The following is a 20,135-nucleotide window of genomic DNA, read 5'->3' on the forward strand; positions in this document are numbered from 1 at the left end:
GGTGCTAATATGAACTCTTCGGGTACAAAGATGTACCCCAGTGACAACTAGTGACTTTTTGGACGGTGTTTAAGGGCAGCTGAATCGAAGTACACATTGCTGACTGTGCTTGCCAAAAAGAAGACAATTACACATCATATGAATAAACATCTAATTGAATATGTAGTCAGGATGTCTATGTCAGTGGTCCTCAAACTGGGGTCCGAGATGGTCCCAGGGAGCCCCCAGTTTTATTGACATTTTATAAAATACATTTATCATGAATTCTGTGAAATTAAACCTAAAAAAATAAGGCAGCACTACTCTGTATAATTTAATGTTTTGTTTAATTAAAATGTGAAGTTTTAGAACTGTTTTTTGTCATAAATTTTCTTTGGGGGGGCTGCAAAGGAATGCACCGTACACAAAGGGGGCCACACGCTGAAAAAGATTGAGAACCACTGGTCTATGTATACGTGTAGATTACTTAAATAAGAAATAGCCAAGTTATGAAATGACTTGCATACTTGATTTTGATTGGACAATTACATTGCAAAAATGTTTGGTACAGTACAGTAAACACGTCAATGTATTTTTGGCACTGGCAACCGCTTTTCTCTTTCCATATTGCTTGTATAGTACAAAACAGTCCATACTGTCAGTATTTAATATCCATGTATTCAGTAAGCCCTAACTAAACCAGGATAATACAGTCAGCTGTCATCACTGCAAAACAAGTCTTGATCACTCCGTCTGGATTTACTTTATAACTATTCTGATTGTACATTATACCATATTTAATTAAGTCTTCAGACCTGCCACTTGTCACAGTGTTGTCCACAGTGGGCACAAAATGTCCACATTTATCTTTCAAAGGAAATTAAACGAAAGACGATTGGTGTCCTTCAGCAGCACTCAGCTCTATTTGACATTGTGAAAACATAGAGATTTTCAAAAGCTGTTATTCGACAGCGTTGTAGTAAACATTAAAACATTATTGCACTCTTAATGTCTAAATATAAGCTTTTAGTTTGTGTCTGTGAGTGGACCTAAAACAAACATGTTTGAGAGCAAAACATTTCCCTAAAAAAGAATAGTAAAAGGCAGACAAGATTTTACAGTCATTTACCACAATACAACAGTGTTATAAGTTTATTGTGAAATTAAAAAAAAATAGAAATAAATTTCTGTCTCAGTTTGCTGTAAATTCAATTAATTAATTACAGGTTGAATCCATTCTTTTACTCCTTTCTCTTTCTCCCAATCTTTGTTATATTTCTTCCCATATTTAGCTCAATTTGTCCCAGGCATTTGTTCCTCAAAAACTCTCCTACAGTCCCATCAGTTGCAACTCGCGCGCATTAATTTAAAGTTTACCTTACTTATTCACTACGTTTCCCTAACCCAAAAAAAAAACAGATTGCCCTGCTCTGCCTCCAATTGGCTAGTACTCGTTGCCATCTGGGTCAGAGCCAATTAGAAGCAGGATGTGGGTGGGAAAAAAACTCTGCTGCCTGTCTCCTGTGTGTACGGGGAAAGGGGAGGGACAGAGACAGGCTAGACAGACTCCCACGTTTAAATAACATACAGTATAGAAAATATCTGATTGACAACTTTTGCGGAGCTGGGATCAAGCCCAAATAAGCAACTACACTTTAGAAACAAGCCCAAAAAAAAAAAAACGCGACCCGTGACTACCAATATTTATAATTGACTTTACAGAAAAACAAAAAACTTAAATTTTTTTGTTGAATCAACTTAGATTTACAAGTCATGTCAACAGAAATGAACTTAATTTTATTAGTTATAACAACTCACCTGTAGTTATAACAACTCCTCTCTAGTCAAGATAAATAATAGTAAGTTGAAATGACTTGTAAAACCGAGTATTTTTACAGTGCAGCCATTTTTAGAGTGTACTGTACATATTAACGAGGTCATAGTCATGTATATTTACTAAAAGCAAGTGTAACACGCTGAAGACTTAAAGTGTAACAAGTTTATCTTGTTTTGTTGTGTTACTTTTTGTCCTAGCTGGCAGGGTCAAAAGTAACAATGCGCTACGTATGTTCAAAGTGAAATTATACTAATTTTATATTTGTACAAAATTTCATCTGGTGTTGATAGACCACACTTGTAAAGTTATAAAAATCTCTCCCTCTAAAACATCTTTAAAATTGACATTTTCTGAAAAATTTTACTTTCTTTCCTGCTCTCCCCTACTGTATGTTTTACATATACTGTACTTTAAATTCACACCAGTGTAGTACATTTTATAGTGCATTGCATCACCGACATCAATTTGGACATAGATTTTGGTTCATGGTATCTCATTCTCAGGTTGGCAGGTCTGAATGATATCCTTTGGCTATGAAGAAATTAGTTTATGTGAGACATTATGATTAATCTTTTCTCTGTGAATAATCTGTGTAATTTTATCATTTTAAGCATTTTCCTCATTTACCGCACATTAGATGAGTCTTTCAGTTTGTCTTTCACTTCATTCCTTGTTCTGCACCATCTCTTTATCTCTATACATGTCTCGATTTTCTTGCTATCAGAACAAGATATACTTTGACCAGTCTGCTACCACAGTGCAGAATTCATAGAGCTCTTGCTGTTCATATTCAATAAGCACAACAAGCACACAACAAGCACACAAAAGAACAGCCAGCAACAGAATAAGCCTTTCTATTTAGGCACAAAATGAGAAACATGCAAACTGTATGTGCCCTTGTTTTGTTAAGGAGGCTATCTAGAAGAATTGTCTTGAATGCTTTTTGTTTAGTCAAAACAAATAGGATCGATTTTTCACCTTATACTGTACATACATTGTAAAAAAAGGCAGAATTTTTAACAAATCAATATATATTTTTGTTACTTTAACTTAACAAATAAAGTTAAACAATTTCAACATGTTTTTATGTTATTTTTAAGTCAAAACTTAAAATAGTAGGTTGAATCGACTTGCAAAACCAAGTTGTTTTGACTTCGTGCTGAATTTTTATATAGTGTAGGTAGCGATGTTTTTTTTTTTGACTAAAAATAAAAAGAGCAACCTGTTCTGAGCCGAGGACAAAAATTACAGAAAACTTCTGGGAAGTCTTTCTTTCCTGAACATTTTATAATTAGCCAGTTACCTCATTTTATGCTTTTTGTGTCAGTGAAATTTGATTGAATGGCTTGAATTGAATTTTGGATTGTTATAGGTCAGATTAAACATTTTGAATAAATCTTACTTAGTCTGCAAAGCACCATTTTGTTCTCACTTTGATTTCCCATTTGGTAAAAATTCCTTTTCTAGAAGTCATAAAACATACAATAATGATGTTTGGATAACGTATGGTGTCTTTGTCCTTTTCCAATGTGAGCAGTGACCTCAGCGAGAGGAGGTGACCCGGTCTCCAGTCACCTTATCAGTAAAACATCTTAACAGTGAAGAACATTTTTTCTGCTCCATCAGCAACATACCATCTGTCACATCAATAGCTCTCTTTAGCAAGAATGGCCTTGCAAAACTGTCTCGGATACACCAACTCTTAAGTTTGGCTGTGAGACACGTCCCATGAGACACAGAGAGAAAATGCATTTCCAGGATATCACACATATTAGAGAATGACCTTTATACTTGGCTGTAGCTTGGTCGTGTGGTAGCTACATAAATCACTGCCATGGTATCCGTCTTTATTTTCAATTAACCTTCTTGCATTAATGGTTTCATCTTACATTTTATTGTCAGAGTGTTTTTGGCATAATGTATTTTTATTGTACTTTAGAAGTTGATGTTTTATGAAGACTGTTAATCTAATGCAGTTTATGTTTTAGAAACCTTTATTTTTTAAGAAGTTACCTGTTTTTATATTTTACATTTTGCCTTAAAATTAATAGTTAATTCAACTTGAAAATTATTAGTTGACACAATTTTTTAAAGTTATATACAAAATATTAAGGCGACCAGGTAACTTGCATTTTTAAGTTGAACCAACAAATCTTTCTTTTTTTAAACTTAATACTTTTATCCACAGGAACTAATACAACGCAAGTGATTCTGTTGGTATTGCTGCAGTTTGCCAAACCACTTCTGTGACCCAGAATTTAAACACACTCACCTAAAGGATTATTAGGAACACCATACTAATAATGTGTTTGACCACCTTTCGCCTTCAGAACTGCCTTAATTCTACAGTACATGGCATTGATTCAACAAGGTGCTAAAGGCATTCTTAGGAAATGTTGGCCCATATTGATAGGATAGCATCTTGCAGTTGATAGAAATTTATGGGATGCACATCCAGGGCACGAAGCTCCCTTTCCAGCACATTGGGATGATCTATTGGGTTGAGATCTGGTGACTGTGGGGGCCATTTTAGTACAGTGAACTCATTGTCATGTTCAAGAAACCAATTTGAAATGATTCGAGCTTTGTGACATGGTGCATTATCCTGCTGGAAGTAGCCATCAGAGGATGTGTACATGGTGGTCATAAAGGGATGGACATGGTCAGAAACAATGCTCAGGTAGGCCGTGGCATTTAAACGATACCCAATTGGCACTAAGGGGCCTAAAGTGTGCCAAGAAAACATCCCCCACACCATTACACCACCAGCCTGCACAGTGGTAACAAGCCATGATGGATCCATGTTTTCATTCTGTTTACACCAAATTCTGACTCTACCATCTGAATGTCTCAACAGAAATCAAGACTCTTCAAACCAGGCAACATTTTTCCAGTCTTCAACTGTCCAATTTTGGTGAGCTCGTGCAAATCGTAGCCTCTTTTTCCTATTTGTAGTGGAGATGAGTGGTACCCGGTGGGGTCTTCTGCTGTTGTAGCCCATCCACCTCAAGGTTGTGCGTGTTGTGGCTTCACAAATGCTTTGCTGCATACCTTGGTTGTATGAGTGGTTATTTCAGTCAAAGTTGCTCTTCTATCAGCTTGAATCAGTCGGCCCATTCTCCTCTGACCTCTAGCATCAACAAGGCATTTTTGCCCACAGGACTGCCGCGTACTGGATGTTTTTCCCTTTTAACACCATTTTTTGTTGTGCATGAAAATCCCAGTAACTGAGCAGATTGTGAAATACTCAGACCAGCCCATCTGGCACCAACAACCATGCTACGCTCAAAATAGCTTTAATCACTTTTCTTTCCCATTCTGACATTCAGTTTGGAGTTCAGGAGATTGTCTTGACCAGGACCACATCCCTAAATGCATTGAAGCAACTGCCATGTGATTGGTTGATTAGATAATTGAATGAATGAGAAATTGAACAGGTGTTGCTAATAATCCTTTAGGTGAGTGTATAACATTTATACAAGCTAATAGTTAGCTAAAAATTTACCCTGCACTGAAGATATACCCTAAATTGTGGACATCTTACTAGTGTTGGGCGATATGCCCCATAATGAGATCATCCTATTGTCAGCCTGTGAGATTGCTGATACACAATAGTATCAATAGTCACTGGATTGGTGGACAAAAAATGGAAACTGAAGGGCAATGGCAACACTGTCATGACCGCAACATTCTTAAACGTGATGCCATTAATCTGAGTGTGTCATTGATGCCCAGACGTTTTGTCATTTCTTACGTGCCAGGGAACGGGAACAACTCACTCACTGATTTTTAACCCCTGCACACATAACAACCTCTCTTTTTCAAAGAAATGGCAGAGCCGCGCACATTACAAGCTCTCTCATTTAGGGAGAAGCCCACAAGCTCTCTCATGCGAGGAATTGCATGCAATGCGAGTTGGTGTGAAGTGCAGGTAATGCGGGAATGTTAATGTAAAGCTATGATGATAATAACAACAGCATAACAATAATTTAAAAGTATTTTGGGCAATCATGCCAAATGTCATCATGAAGGCTTGGTCTATCGCCCATATAACTGATGGATCTTCATTTGGCATCTCTACATCTTACTTTGTATTCTATACAATGCCAACATCAAGGATTTGGCTTATATTGCTAAACATTCCTCTAAAACCTTTCTACCATTTGACAGTATTTCAGATCTTATCTGAATCAGGACATCTTTAAAATGTGTTTAGCAATGTGGCCTTGTCTGTCTGATGGATAGCCTAAGGATGGTTTGCTGTTCAGGACTTTATGTATTATTCTGTGTAAAGCACAGAGTGAAATTTCAATAGCCATCTCTCAACTATCATAATGGAATATCAGGCATATGCATCTAAATAGCTTCGTGTCCTTCATTTAATTCAATTTCCTGGGCTGCAGACACAAACAATTCTATCTCCAGGGAAATCATGCCTTAATCTACACAATCAACTGATTTTATACTCAGAAAAGCTTTTTTAGTCTAGGTCTTCGTTTTATTTTCTTTGCACAATGTGTCTGCAAAAGCAAGCAGTTTGCTTTTGAATTAAAAGCATATGGCAGTATAATGTCATCCATGTTTTCACTCTTTTTATTACAAACAGAAAATACAGAAAATATGTATACAAAATTAAAAACAAATCAATTTTCAGATTTTTTTAGACATCAGTTAGTATTTAGTGTGACCTCTAATGGCACTAAACACATCGTGAGCTTTTTTGAAGAGCCTGAAGTCATTTGATTAAAATTAGGATTTAAAGGGCCACTAACCTAGGTTTTTTCAGCAATATATAAATAGTCTCTCGTATCCCCAGAATGTGTCTGTATAGTTTCAGCTTAAAATACACCACATATCTTTCATTATACGATGTTGAACATGGCCATTTGTGGCTGCATTGAAAAGCTTCTGTTCCCCTCCCTGTATGCAAAGTAAGGGGTAGAGCACTTGTACTTTGGACTACATCAAAACATGTGTCTCTGGTAGAAGGTTGAACTACGCACTTATAAGGCGGAGTCTGTGAGCGGTCATGGCAGGGTGTAATCAATGTGACATCACATTGATAGGGGATCCACAACAGCCTGTTTTGTGTGTCTGTTGTGGTTTAAACGAGATTACACAAAAAAGAAATGATGGATTTGTATAATAAGAGGATGTTTTTGCACACACACTGCACTGTAAAAAAATTCCGTAGAAATTGCAGCTGGGCTGCCGGCAACCCACCGCGGACTTAAACCCATGTTTTCACTGGCAACATTTTGTTCAAAGTCAAATGAACATCAAACACTCACAAGTCTTTGTCTCTACAGAGTAAAACTAAAAAAAACAGCATCAAGCAAAACATTCTGGAAAACAAAATCTGAAGCAAAAAACAGAAAAAGATTGATGATGATTTCTGGTTCCCAGAATGCTTTGCATGAGGCTGTTATTATATAGTGTCATTCTGTAAAGATAAAGACTTGTCAATATTCAAAATTTATTTAACTCCGAACAAACCCTTGCCAGTAAATAACAAATAACAAATAACCAGCTGCAATAACATTGTAATTTCTACGGAATTTTTTTACAGTGTGGCGACTCATTTTCTGCTAGAAACACATTTAAAAATGCATTTTCTAGATTGGGGGGGCTTTAATTTCATTTAGGTTTAAGAGATCCTGCAGTTTCCTGCTATTGCTCAACTGCAAGGGGAATTAACCCTAAATACTTGACACTCAACCTTTATACTGTTTTTAACACTACATACAAATTTCCTGTATTTTCGGGTTGTTTCTAATAAAGAGAACAACAAATCTAATGATGGCATGGCAGAAGACTTTTGCACAGAACTGTGTGTGTGTGTGTGTGTGTGTGTGTGTGTGTGTGTGTGTGTGTGTGTGTGTGTGTGTGTGTTATTGAAAGTGCATTATGTTTTTATATTGTGCTTTGCCACTCAAATTTTTGTTCATTTCTCTCTAGTGCATAATAGTTTTTGCTGTGGATCTTACATTTTTTTATTTTATTTTTAGTCACATGAAATTTGTTCTTGCAAGAACTCAAGACTGCAAATGGGTCCTCCAGTTACCCCATCATTAATACATCTTTAGGTGGACTTTAAATATGTATTGAAGTTAAAGTACAAGGTATAGGATGTTTTAGATGTAGATAGGTTTTAAGAAAACAAGCTTAAAAACATAAAAAAATATTTAAAAAATTGATGTAATTTATGAGTCAGGAAAAATTTGTTTAAAAGATTTGTTTATTGAACAACATTTTAGTACATTTTAATAATTTTTTAATTTCATAATATTTTTAATATCCGCATTAAAAAAAATGTAATGCGCTTCCTGTGTATGCTGATTGTTTGCTTATTTATAGGGCTGGGTATCGATTCAGATGTTCCGGATCGATTCGATTTATAAGCTATCAGATCGATTCGATTATGATTCTCAGATCGATTTTTATACTCGATTCATAATTCTCGAACTCAATGAATATAGATTAGATACAAATACTATATTTATAAAAAAAGCAGTGAACATTAGTTTACAAGTGGGTAATTAATAAAAAAGATATTAAGAGCCACCAACCTGTTTAAAAAACAGAACCCATCTCTAATTTTCAAATGCATACAATTATGTCAAATACAATACAATTTTGATGCAAGACGCATGCTGAAAAAAGTTGAAACATTCGCATTCCTCGATCAAACAGGATCAGGTTATTTCATAAAAAAAATCAATTCGTGGCCTTTGAGAATCGTTTTTTACTTGACCACGTTTAAAAATTAATAGAAAAATCAATTTTTTGCTCAGTCCTACTTATTTAAAGGTGTAGCGGAGGATTTTCTCGAATTTTAGAAAAGAACCGCCTTCTCCACTCCACTGTTTTAAAAAATGCAATTGCGCAACACTCCTGATTGACAACTAGGAGGACCAATAGTCTTGATGAATCACCCGGAAAAAAAAAAAATCCTCTGCAGTACCTTTAATAGTAGTAATTAAAATTTTAATCCTGAAAATAGTTAAAACAACTTTACCATAAAACTAACATTTGAGAACTACAAATTCAAGAACAATATATATTTTTTAAACTATAATAACAATCGAGAGCTCAGATGCAAAACCAGTGATAGATCTATGTATCCATTTACTTGACCAATGGTTGAAAGACAGGAGAAGAGATAATGCATCTGTCAAAACTTCTTCTGACTTGCAGGCATAATAATAGAAATTATGAAAAAAATGTTTTGTTGTCAGGTCTGGTTATCCTGTTATATTTGTGTAACACAAGCTATTTTTTCATTTCTTAAAGCCTATCCCAGCTTACCCTGAAGTCATTTCTTCCTTTTCTGTTCTCTCCTTCCTGTTTTTTGTTCACCTCTAGCAGTAGACATGACCACACAGACATCCAATAATCCTTTTTTTTTAAATAAAGAAGTGAGGGCTTCTTGTTGTACTGTACATCTTGGTCTGACATTTGTTTTGTCTCTTTGCTTTTGTATACTGAGCTTCTCTTTCCTGTTGTTAGACACAACTGGTCAGTTTCCATGGAAACACCCTCTATCTCTCTCCTCCACCACTGTGTGGTGACAGACTGAAGCAATCAATCTACAGATCCCATCAGGCTGAGGCGAAATCAGATCTATTAGGGGGACACGCAGAAATCCAACCTCAGGGTAGGACTGTCAGTGTGGCCCTGGATAGGAAAAGAGAGACAGAATCTAATAATTGAGACTGAAAAGTGTCTTCATACCTGAAGGCATTGGCTGTCCCGGAGAGAGAAGGTGTTTAGATGGATCTAACATCCTCTGGTTACATTCTAAATCATGGCGAAACATTATGCTGCAGAAATTTAAAGGAAGCTTTTGAGCATTTGTATCACTTTATTGCAGAGACTGGGACAAGTTGTCTTACTTTTATATATTTTTTAAAGTATTTTCAGTTTTTTTTATTGGTAATGAACATTCCTCCGTTATATCCCTGGAGAAAGGCAGAAAATGTGCTTTGGGAATGTTGTCACAATGAATATCTTTTAAAAGGTGCAATGAGTAAAATTTAGGAGGATCTATTGACAGTAATAGAAACTATAGTGTGTGTTTTGTCCCTATGTTGTCTCAGACGACGACTTGTTTGTCCTGTGGCGGCTACCATAGCTTTACTATGCGTTTCGAAAAGGACGGGTGCCCTTTGGACTGAGCCGTTGGTTGCAATTTACTAGATGCCACTTTAAACGGCACCTTTTTTTGCCAAATTTAAGCACTTAAACAGTTATACGAAACAATTGAAACTGTAAAATATAAAACTTTTTATGTCAAGTTTTAATATGTTTCCTTGTGTTTGCCAGCATGACTTCATGTTTTGCTAGTTTAAGTTACCATATCCAACCTTATTAATTCAAAATAAATGTTGTTGCCTAAAACATAGCATCAATTTGAAACATGCTAGCAACTATCATCTAAGATTGAAAACATTTTCACACAGTGGGGTTAGTTGTATCATAGTGTTCCTAAGCCATTAAATGTACAATGATAATGAAATAAAAACAAAGTAAAATACATTAGTCAAAAATAATCTCTGTAATTATCAGTAAAATATCAAGAGAATAATTTACAATAATGATTTTTTTTGTCATAATTATGCAGCCCTTTTTTTTAAACCTACCCATTTGTATTTAATAGAAGGATGTTGACATAGAGATGGATTGATGGGTGAATGAATAGATCTGTGAATACAGGATAATTAAAGTTGTGCGTACGTTCTACGTCAAGTAGCTCTGCGTAGCCTGATGTGCACCTCCGTGAAAATGTGACCACATATACGCAGACCTTAAAGGGACACAAGGCAGCATTTTTATGTTAATAAATCATCTTCGTAAGTCGGTATATGGTTAAATGACTCATTACATGATGAATGAAGACTCTCTTGCCCGCCCCTACCGTCTGTAGGAAGAATACCCCACTTGCAAGTTCGCTGTATCCGACCCGGTGTCCTTCAGTCTCGTAAAGTCTCAGATATAGAAAGCATTTGCTCCCAGACACTAGGGGGAGCTAGTAGAGAAATAATACTCAGACTTGCCTTGTGTGCCTTTAAGCGCTGTGATTGGTCCGCTAGAACCTCTCCCATCAGGTCAAAATAATCTGCGTTGCATTTCTGCTTATGATACAATAGTGAAAACGAAGATGGATAAAGTTACACCCCAAAAAATGACTTTCTTACTTAGTATTTTGGTCTAGTTTTCAGTACAAATATCTAAAAATTCTTAAATCAAGATGTATATTCTTGATAAGCAAAATGACCTAAGAAAGTAAGTCTAGTTTTTAGACAAAAAAATATACAATTTAAGTGAAATTGTGGTTAAAACAAGCGAAAAAATAAAGTGAAATAGGGTGAGAATTAAGTGTTTAGGTAAAAAGTTAACTTATTTCAAGATTTTTTTCTCACCCTATTGGCAGATATTTTTCCTTGTTTTAACAACAATTTCACTGTTTATTTTTTTTTTGTCAAAAAACTAGACTTATTTTCTTAGGTCATTTTACTTATCAAGAAAATACATCTTGATTTAAGAATTTTTAGATATTTGTACTGAAAACAAGGCAAAAATATTAAGTAGGAAAGTCATTTTTTGCAGTGTAATGCTGCGTTCACACCAGCAGCGGTAGAGGCGTCAAGCGCGAGTGATTCAAATGTTAAGTCAATGTGAAGACGCTCGTCTGGAGGTCTCGTGGTGCGAATGAGGCGTTTAGCGCGGCGCGGTATACGCGATCCCGCCTCATTCGCGCGTCTAGTTCGCGCGAATTGAGCGTTGTCGCGGCAAACTCGCGAGTTGAAAAATTTGAACTTTGGCTAAAAAACTCGCTGCATTAACCAATCAGGAGCTTGCTCTAATAGTGCACGGTAACAAGGCACGGTAGACGCGATTTCGGCTGGCGTGAACCCACGGCAAGGAGTGATAAACTCGAGCTGCAACAATAATCACTGTCCATTTACTGTCTATCACAGATGGTCTTCTCAAATAACATTCACACAAGTTGCTTCTTCTTCTTCAATTTTGGGTTTACTGACCAAGCTGCTTCTTCTTCGGCTGTTGCACTGCTAAAACTTGTGGATACTGCCTACTAGCGGTCTGCATGTGTAATTGCACGTTGAAACGAACCAATATGATTAAAAACCTGCATCGAGGCTACTATTTTCTAGTGTTACAACAAATTCTCTGGCGGTTACAATTAATCCCACCCATGGGGTAAATTGTAACATTTGCGCTTCTGTCACTTTTGGTGTAAATGTACAAGTAGGTTCTAGAAAACAAACTTTATATTCAGTTGTAGCAGAGATGTGTATATGATGGGTTACACATGAATCTAACGCAAATATTGTTTTAAAGAGCACCCATTCTCCGATTTCACGTTTTTACATTTCCTTTGGTGTGTAATTGTGTATTAGTACATGTTAACGATTACAAACCCCAATGTAAACAATGACGCGAGTTATCGTCTCCAACGTAAATCTCTTTTCTTGGACTACAACAAACACACGGATTGCAGGCAACAGACAAACACGCAGACTGCAGGGAACAGTTTACTTTGTGGGGTTGGTGATGTAGACAAGACCGACATTATCATAATTCCTCCCGCTTTAGACTCACAGCCTGTAAGTTAACTCCTGTCAGCAACTGAATCTTTCAAACATGGTAAGGAGCATCACATTTCCGGCTGATGTCAGAGGTATTCAGGCCAATCACAACGTACAGATTAGCTGGCCAATCAGAGACACAGAGCTCTTCAAATCCGTGTATTTAAGGAAGAGAGTGAAATCTGGAGCAACAAAAAAATACTGTTTGTGGAAAAGAATGTGTTTTTTTAACCATAAACCACGCAAACACATTGTATTATACAAAATAGACAAAATAAGATAGTTGTTTAGCAATTAAATAGGTGCACTTTAAATGATTGACCCAAAACTAATACATTCCAAGCACGTATCAAAGTACTCTCCCTTACATTTATTTATATACTCATATTATACTTTATATAATAAAAAGCCCTTTTCTGTATGTATAAATCAGTGTATTAGGAGTTTGCTCTCTCTGTGAAGGGGTGATATCCTCCATCCTTTGAAAGCTGGAAAGCTAATGGAGGCTAAAGAAAGCTGCTTTTGAGCTTCCTTCAATGCCCACAAATTACTGACGTATAAAGCTGGAGAAGATGCATCTCAGATGGACAGATTCCACTTAGAACGCTCTGTACTATCTGAATGATGCAATGGAGAGGATGTTCAAAGCCTACGATAGATGTACACTTTGGTAAATAAAAAATTCATGCACCCAAATCGAACACCCACATCTCAGACAACTGGGTTAGATGTGGTGCCCTGTTACAGACCTGGATTATAACGAAATGGTCTATTTTTCATACGCAATATGTGTAATTGTAATTGTTATTCACCTGTCGTTAAATTTTTAGTTCAGATTTAAAGTTCACCAATTGAAAGGCCACTCCTCTGTGATTTACTGTGTTTTGAACCAATTATTATCTTGAACAAGATAATAATTTGACAGGCTAATTCCAGTCTTTCCTTCTTGAGACTAATTCTTAAAGGTAAAGTGTGTCATTTTCCTGATACGCTAGAGGTGTTGGTAATGTTGTTTTCAACCAAATCAAACGGCTGACATGTGGGACCCCATCATTTTCCCGAACCTACTTTGAAGGGAAGAATACAGGTTTTAGAGGGCAAGTACCAAAGCGATGTCTCTTCTGATCAGAGCTGATAGTCTCTCGCACTCTTGACTGCTGTAATGAGACATTTGCATATCTATGACTAAAACATATTTCAATCACAAAGGCTTATCATTTATAAACATGTATCAAGTAATTGCAGTGAAGGGAAATGAGACGGGTCTTGCCTGAACCTAATTGGATTTCTTATCAGTGTATCGGGTATACAACGAAACAATGCACTATTGTTAGCTTCGAATTTGTATAGAGTTTGAACTTTTAGTTGACCTTTTGAATGAACCATTTGTGTAGTCAGCAGTGATATATTTATACACAATATTACTGTAGACTTCATTAGTTACACATTACTGTCAGAGAAAATAATCTCAAACTATCACTGGGGCAAACATACTGTATTTCACTGAATTTATCTGAAATGTTGAGCTTAAGGCCCTTTAAAGGGACACTTCACTGTTTTTGAAAATATGCTAATTTTCAAGCTCCCCTAGAATTAAATATTTAATTTTTACCGTTTTGAAATCCATTCGTCTGTTCTCTGGGTCTGGCCCTAGCACTTTTAGCATTGCTTAGCATAATCCATTGAATTTGATTAGACCATTAGCATTGCGCTAAAAAACAAACAAAGAGTTTTGATATTTTTCGTATTACGCAGCAGCCGCAAATAGTCCCCTTGGTAACTTTCAATAGCAGGGGACTATTTTCGGGCACTGTGTAATATCATTGCACCTCCTGCATTTATGGCAGCAAAGTCCCTGATTATTACGCTAGAATAAGAGTATAGTTCAAGCCATATCAGCCTAGAAAATCGCAACTTTTAATTTTATGTCGGTCTTAGTACACAATGTAACTACAGAAGAGTCAAGTTTTAAATAGGAAAAATATCGAAACTCTTTGGTTATTTGTTAGCGTGATGCTAATGGTCTAATCAGATTCAATGGATTATGCTAAGCTATGCTAAAAGTGGTAGCGCCAGACCCGGAGATCAGCTCAATGGATTCCAAAACAGTAAAAATCAAATGTTTAAGTCTAGGGGAGCTGGAAAATGAGAAAATGTTCAAAAAAGTGGGGTGTCCCTTTAAGGTTTTAGCTGAGAAACATTACTGTACTGCTAAATGATCAATTACTCAGAACTGAGCAAACAGCCAAAAAAATATAAGAAAAGAAATGAATGAGTGCAACAGTTGGGTGCAAACTATCATTGCAAACTATGAATCATTAGGATCAAGGAGCAAAGAAATCAAAACATTTTGTCAATATTTACTAATGTACTTCCAAACCCATATGTTCAAATCAAGGGCGTAGGTTTGCTCCTGGCATTGGTGGGGACATAAATAAAATGGTTGCATTGCAAAAACTGTTTATCACCGTTTACTTGACATAAACAACAGACAACTCAGTATGCACGTTACTCAGTGACATCTGACTCGACCCCCCCGGTGCCATCCCAAATTTAATGTACTATAATAAACAATTCATTATGTTCTAGAGCCTAACAAACAGTAACTGTTAAAGTCTTTGTCAAAAAAAAGAAAATCACTTTGTAACATATATGAATCCATATTTACTTTATAACATTGAAGAATATGCAATTAATATTTAATTCTTAATTTAGTTTTGCCAAAAAAATTCCAGTGTTGAAGTAGGTATGTATATCATGCTGTTTCCTGAACAACGTTTATTAACGTTTCTGTAGTTCACATTAAATCTTCTTTTCATTAACAGACAGTTAATCAGTGTGAAAAAAATAGTTTAAGTTTAAAATGCAACCTTATGTCTACATTATGTCTACATCTGTGCAAGTAATGCCCACAGTGCAGTAATGTAAAGTATTCAGCAATCATGACATGAATTCATGTTATTACTATGTTGGGGTTATTTTCTTTCATGGATGAGGGACCCCCTAAATAACCTTGCCACAAGGTTGACACAAGTTTGCAACTCCTCAGGTTAACATGGGATTGTCGTGTATTGGTGAAAACACTGTCCTTTCATTATGTGACACAACTTGTTCCGTATTTTGTGCATGAAACAGTTACAGTGGGTATAATAATACTTTCTTCCTCACTTACCTGTAGCCCGAATAATCACGCGCGTTTTGTTGAGTGAACTTTGGCGCGTTGTACAAAGTGAAACCATCCTATCACACTTAGCGAGTAAAAAAGCCTATCATAAAATGATGAGAGTTAGAGAGGCGGGACTCAAGAAATGCCAATCCAATCATATTAGCAATGTGAGTTAGAGAGGCGGGACTAAAGAAATGCTAATCCAATCATATTAGCGATGTGAGTTACGGAGGCGGGCACTGCAGAGAACGAAAGCTGTTAACCCTTTGTGTACCACATAGAGCGTTATTTTTACAGAACGGGATTGCAAAAGATTTCTAATCTCATTTAAATGATTCCTGAAAAAAAATATAATAAGTAAAAAATAGAAAACACGAGAATAAGACGGACATCAGTGGTTATATATAAATACAGATAAATTTTGGTTGAAATTATTGCTAGGGACAATTCAGTCTTCCCTGAATATTGGTAAGGACATGTCCCTAGCGTCCCACCCTAAATCTACGCCCATGGTTCAAATTCTTTTATTCTTGTTTAACACAATTTTTGTTTCATAAAACAGCAATTCATATTGATCATGCTGTCAATGTTTAAACAATTTTCTGATTATAAGTATATGATGAGTTCATTTTCAGCCTGTTTTTTTTTAGATCAAATCCAATATCAGAAGGGATAGAATATAATGTCTTATATAATAAGTCTTATAGATTGGTAATATAATAATAGTATATGTAAAGTGCTTCTCATGACAGCTTGTGGTCATTATGAACCATTTTCATCTGTGTTTCATGTAAACAATTCTGGAGAATAATAGCATTTGGGAAGTACATGACAGGATTTTCAATTTTGGTTAAGTCTTCGCTTGAGAAATGTCTGGAGTCTTGAGCTGAGAAGCGAATAGCTGAGATGGCAGAAATGGAAAAATATGTTTTCTTAACACCAGATTTATGTGGGAAATAAAGGAAGGGATAGACGAATAGAGAAAAGCAATGGCTAAAAAAGAAAACGTTAACACTAACATGAACGAATAATGAACAATATAGTTTTTCAGCATTTATAAGTCTTGTTAAAGTCTCTCTAAAGCAGTGGTTCTCAACTCCGTTCCTGAAGGCCCACTGCTCTGCACATTTTGAATGTCTCTCTCATCTGACAGACTCAGTTGAGTTCATAGGGATCTCTAATGAGCTGATGATTTGAATCAGGTGTGTTAAATAAGGGAGACATACAAAATGTGCAGAGCAGTGGGCCCCCAGGAATAACGTTGAGAAACAGTGCTCTAAAGTCAATCTTGAAAATTGTTTCTAAACACATTCGAAGTGTTATAAAAGTATTGCTGAAACACGCCAAAAAAACTGTAATATATGTAGTACTGAATTTCAGTTTTTCACAATTTCTGTGTTCAGGATTATTTAAAACGATGGCTCAAGTGCTTCATTAAGCCACCGTTTTAACCCTGCACAAATAATCCTGAACATGGCCCCGCCCCTAACAGAATCGAGAACATTAATCCAGGCTGTAGCGGTATTTGAAAGTTAAGAGTGGACGGAGTGGGCGTGGTTTCAGCACTGACAGCAACACGCCCCCACCCCTAAAGAGCAGAGAATTCGGCATATTTTTTAAGATTTTGATAACTTATTTTATTTACTTGCTGTTTTTTCCAGCATTTAAATTTGGTTTGGTGGTTAGTAACACATTTTTTCTGTGTGACATACTCAAAATTGACTTTAACATTAGTTAATGTCAATACAGTTATATTAACAGCTACAACGTTTGATGAAACAAAATGTATTACCATAAATGCTGAAATTAACCTGAACTAAGATTAAAAAATGCTGTAAAAATATTGTTTATTGTTACTCTCTAAACAATGATGCGTGATTTTCAACCCAGCGTTGGGTCAAAAAGGGATGAGCCCAGCCGTTGGGTTAAATAAGTGTAGCTAATGCATTGACTAATTGTTAACAAATACGACCTTATTGTGTAAAGTGTTACCAAAAAAGCATTTAAAACATTATCATTATAACATCATAAAGAAACATCTAAAGAAACAATTCTAAAAAAAAACAATAGATTCAAATGTAGCCTAGTTTCAGATTATATGAAAAGTTTTAAAATGACCACAATAACTTCTGTGCTTTATTAGATGAATAATGGCATTATCAGATGCACTTCTTTAATTCATTGTCGTTGAAAAGTAAAGGAAATGGAAATACAGAATCTAATAAAAGTTTCCTGTCAAACAAAAGGACATTATCAAATCTAATTTTCAATAAAATTCACAGCCTTTCATTGGAATTGGTCAGAAATAATTCAGGTTAAACCCTTAGATATGCATTCTAAAAATGCATGGGTTGTTTTTAACCCATTCTGGGTAAATATTGGACAGACAACATGTCATTTTATGTATTGTTTTCTCGTTTTTCCCTAATTTTAAATCATTGTCGCTTGGGGTTGGGGTTAGATATGGGGTTTGGGTTAGGATGTACTTTATGTATTTGTTTCTACATGTTTTTCTTCCGCTTTTCAAACTATTCTCACCTGCAGTTGGGGTTATAGTTGGGGTTTGGGTTAGGATGTCTGAAAATGTAACAGAAAGTGATTCTAACCCCAACTCCAAGTGACAATGGTAAGAAAGTAGGAGAAAACAATACATAAAATGAATCGAAAGTCGTGCAACTCACACAAAAAACTATTTATGGAAATTCATGTGAGTGACACAAAAAAGACATTCATGCTCAAGGCACGAAAAAAAGCAGAAATTCATGTCGTGGACACGAATAAATTGATCAAATTTTGCTTGACTATAACATGACTTTCCGTGAGATCAGTCTTTGCTGTTGGGTTATTATAGCCCAAGTTGCATAACAACAACCAGCATTGGGTCATTTATTAAAGGATTAGTCCATTTTCTTAAAGGTGCCATTTGTAAGATATTTGCAGTAAAATGTCCAAAAATATATTATATATTTTGTCCAACTGATTACTATCAATATCTGTAATGTTTTCAACTACTTGTAAATCGTGAGAAAATTGCCATTCAAAACATTGTTATGGGGCAGTGCAGTCTCCTGTCAATGACGTTAATATCCATGTGACCCTTTTTTACCACCTTTACTGACGTAAAAACCACATGACAACAGTGGTCGAGTTCGAAAAATAAAATGGCGGCCAAGGAAGCGACTGGAGCACAAATTTAGTGAAAATAAACGTATATTTTCACTTTTTACACATTTTAATTGCATTTATAGCGAGAAATTAGTATTGTAGTTTTCAAATATGTGATTAGTTATCACAAAAGCGCTCTCTGTTTATATTTCAAACACGCTGCCTTTGAAGTGCGTAGGAAAGCCTTTCTCTGAGCTGCCTTCAGGCCTCCGAGTCCGAAGTCATTTCCTCATGAGGCAGCGAGGCAACAAGTCCTCACTTTAAGTTTTTTTTTTGAGTTTTCGGACGCAGCCAGTGTCGTGGACAAATGCGGAACTATGCGATAGCGCCTGTCGGGCTACGCGGCGCGCTTGCTTATGAAGTTATGGATAACTCTTTACCATCTGCCGCTGGTTGTGTCAGCTCCTGTAAGCGTACGGGCCAACCAAACAACCCAAGAAGAGTTTGGAACAAAACGAGGGAGGATCAATTTGTTGTTGCATTATCTGGATGGAGAGAGCTTCACGACAACATTTAACTAGACCGAGATTCTGATCCTGCTTGTGTTTTACGCGATGGGTGAGTTGTTTTGATTCGTAACCCTTCAAAAAACGTGCTATTATATTGATCACAACATTAGTGTGTAGACTGTAATCAGTGCGTCTTCCCGCGGACGATATGCACATCAAGAGGTATTGTACAGCAATATAAATGGTCATTTTAAGACAGTTCACAATAAGATTTGTACTGTCAATACATTATGTGAAAAATCATTGTAAATTGTAAGTTGAAAACTTAATTCTGAGCTGTGTTTACCATCGAATTTGGACTAATACTGTAATATATTGACTAACAATTTCGTTTTGAACATCAGATATAAACTTACATAATGAAATAAACGATGTCATCAAACGCAACATTTATAAGACTTGATTACCTTATCCGTCAACGTGATTTCTCGTTCGCGTCTGATTGATGGCCATCAGCGGTTGAGTTAAAGACTAAAAATCCCATAATTTTACACTGCTTCAGAGCGTCAGTAAACAACATCATTGTTTTTGTTTGATCTGGTGCCATCTTTTTTTTATTTTTTTTATTTATTGCATGTTCACTAAACATTACATAAAAGGAAACATACAGATCTGGCGCCATCTAGCGGCGCATAAATACAAATTGTATCTTTAAAAGAAAAATCCAGATAATTTACTCACCACCATGTCATCCAAAATGTTGATGTCTTTCTTTGTTCAGTCGAGAAGAAATTATGTTTTTTGGAAAACATTGCAGGATTTTTCTCATTTTAATGGACTTTAATAAAGCCCAACATTTAATACTTAACTCAACACTTAAAGGTACAGTGTGTAAATTTTAGCGGCATCTAGTGGTGAGGTTGCAAATT

Source organism: Misgurnus anguillicaudatus, chromosome 8 (genome assembly GCF_027580225.2).
Source record: "Misgurnus anguillicaudatus chromosome 8, ASM2758022v2, whole genome shotgun sequence".
NCBI classification, from domain to species: Eukaryota; Metazoa; Chordata; class Actinopteri; order Cypriniformes; family Cobitidae; genus Misgurnus; species Misgurnus anguillicaudatus.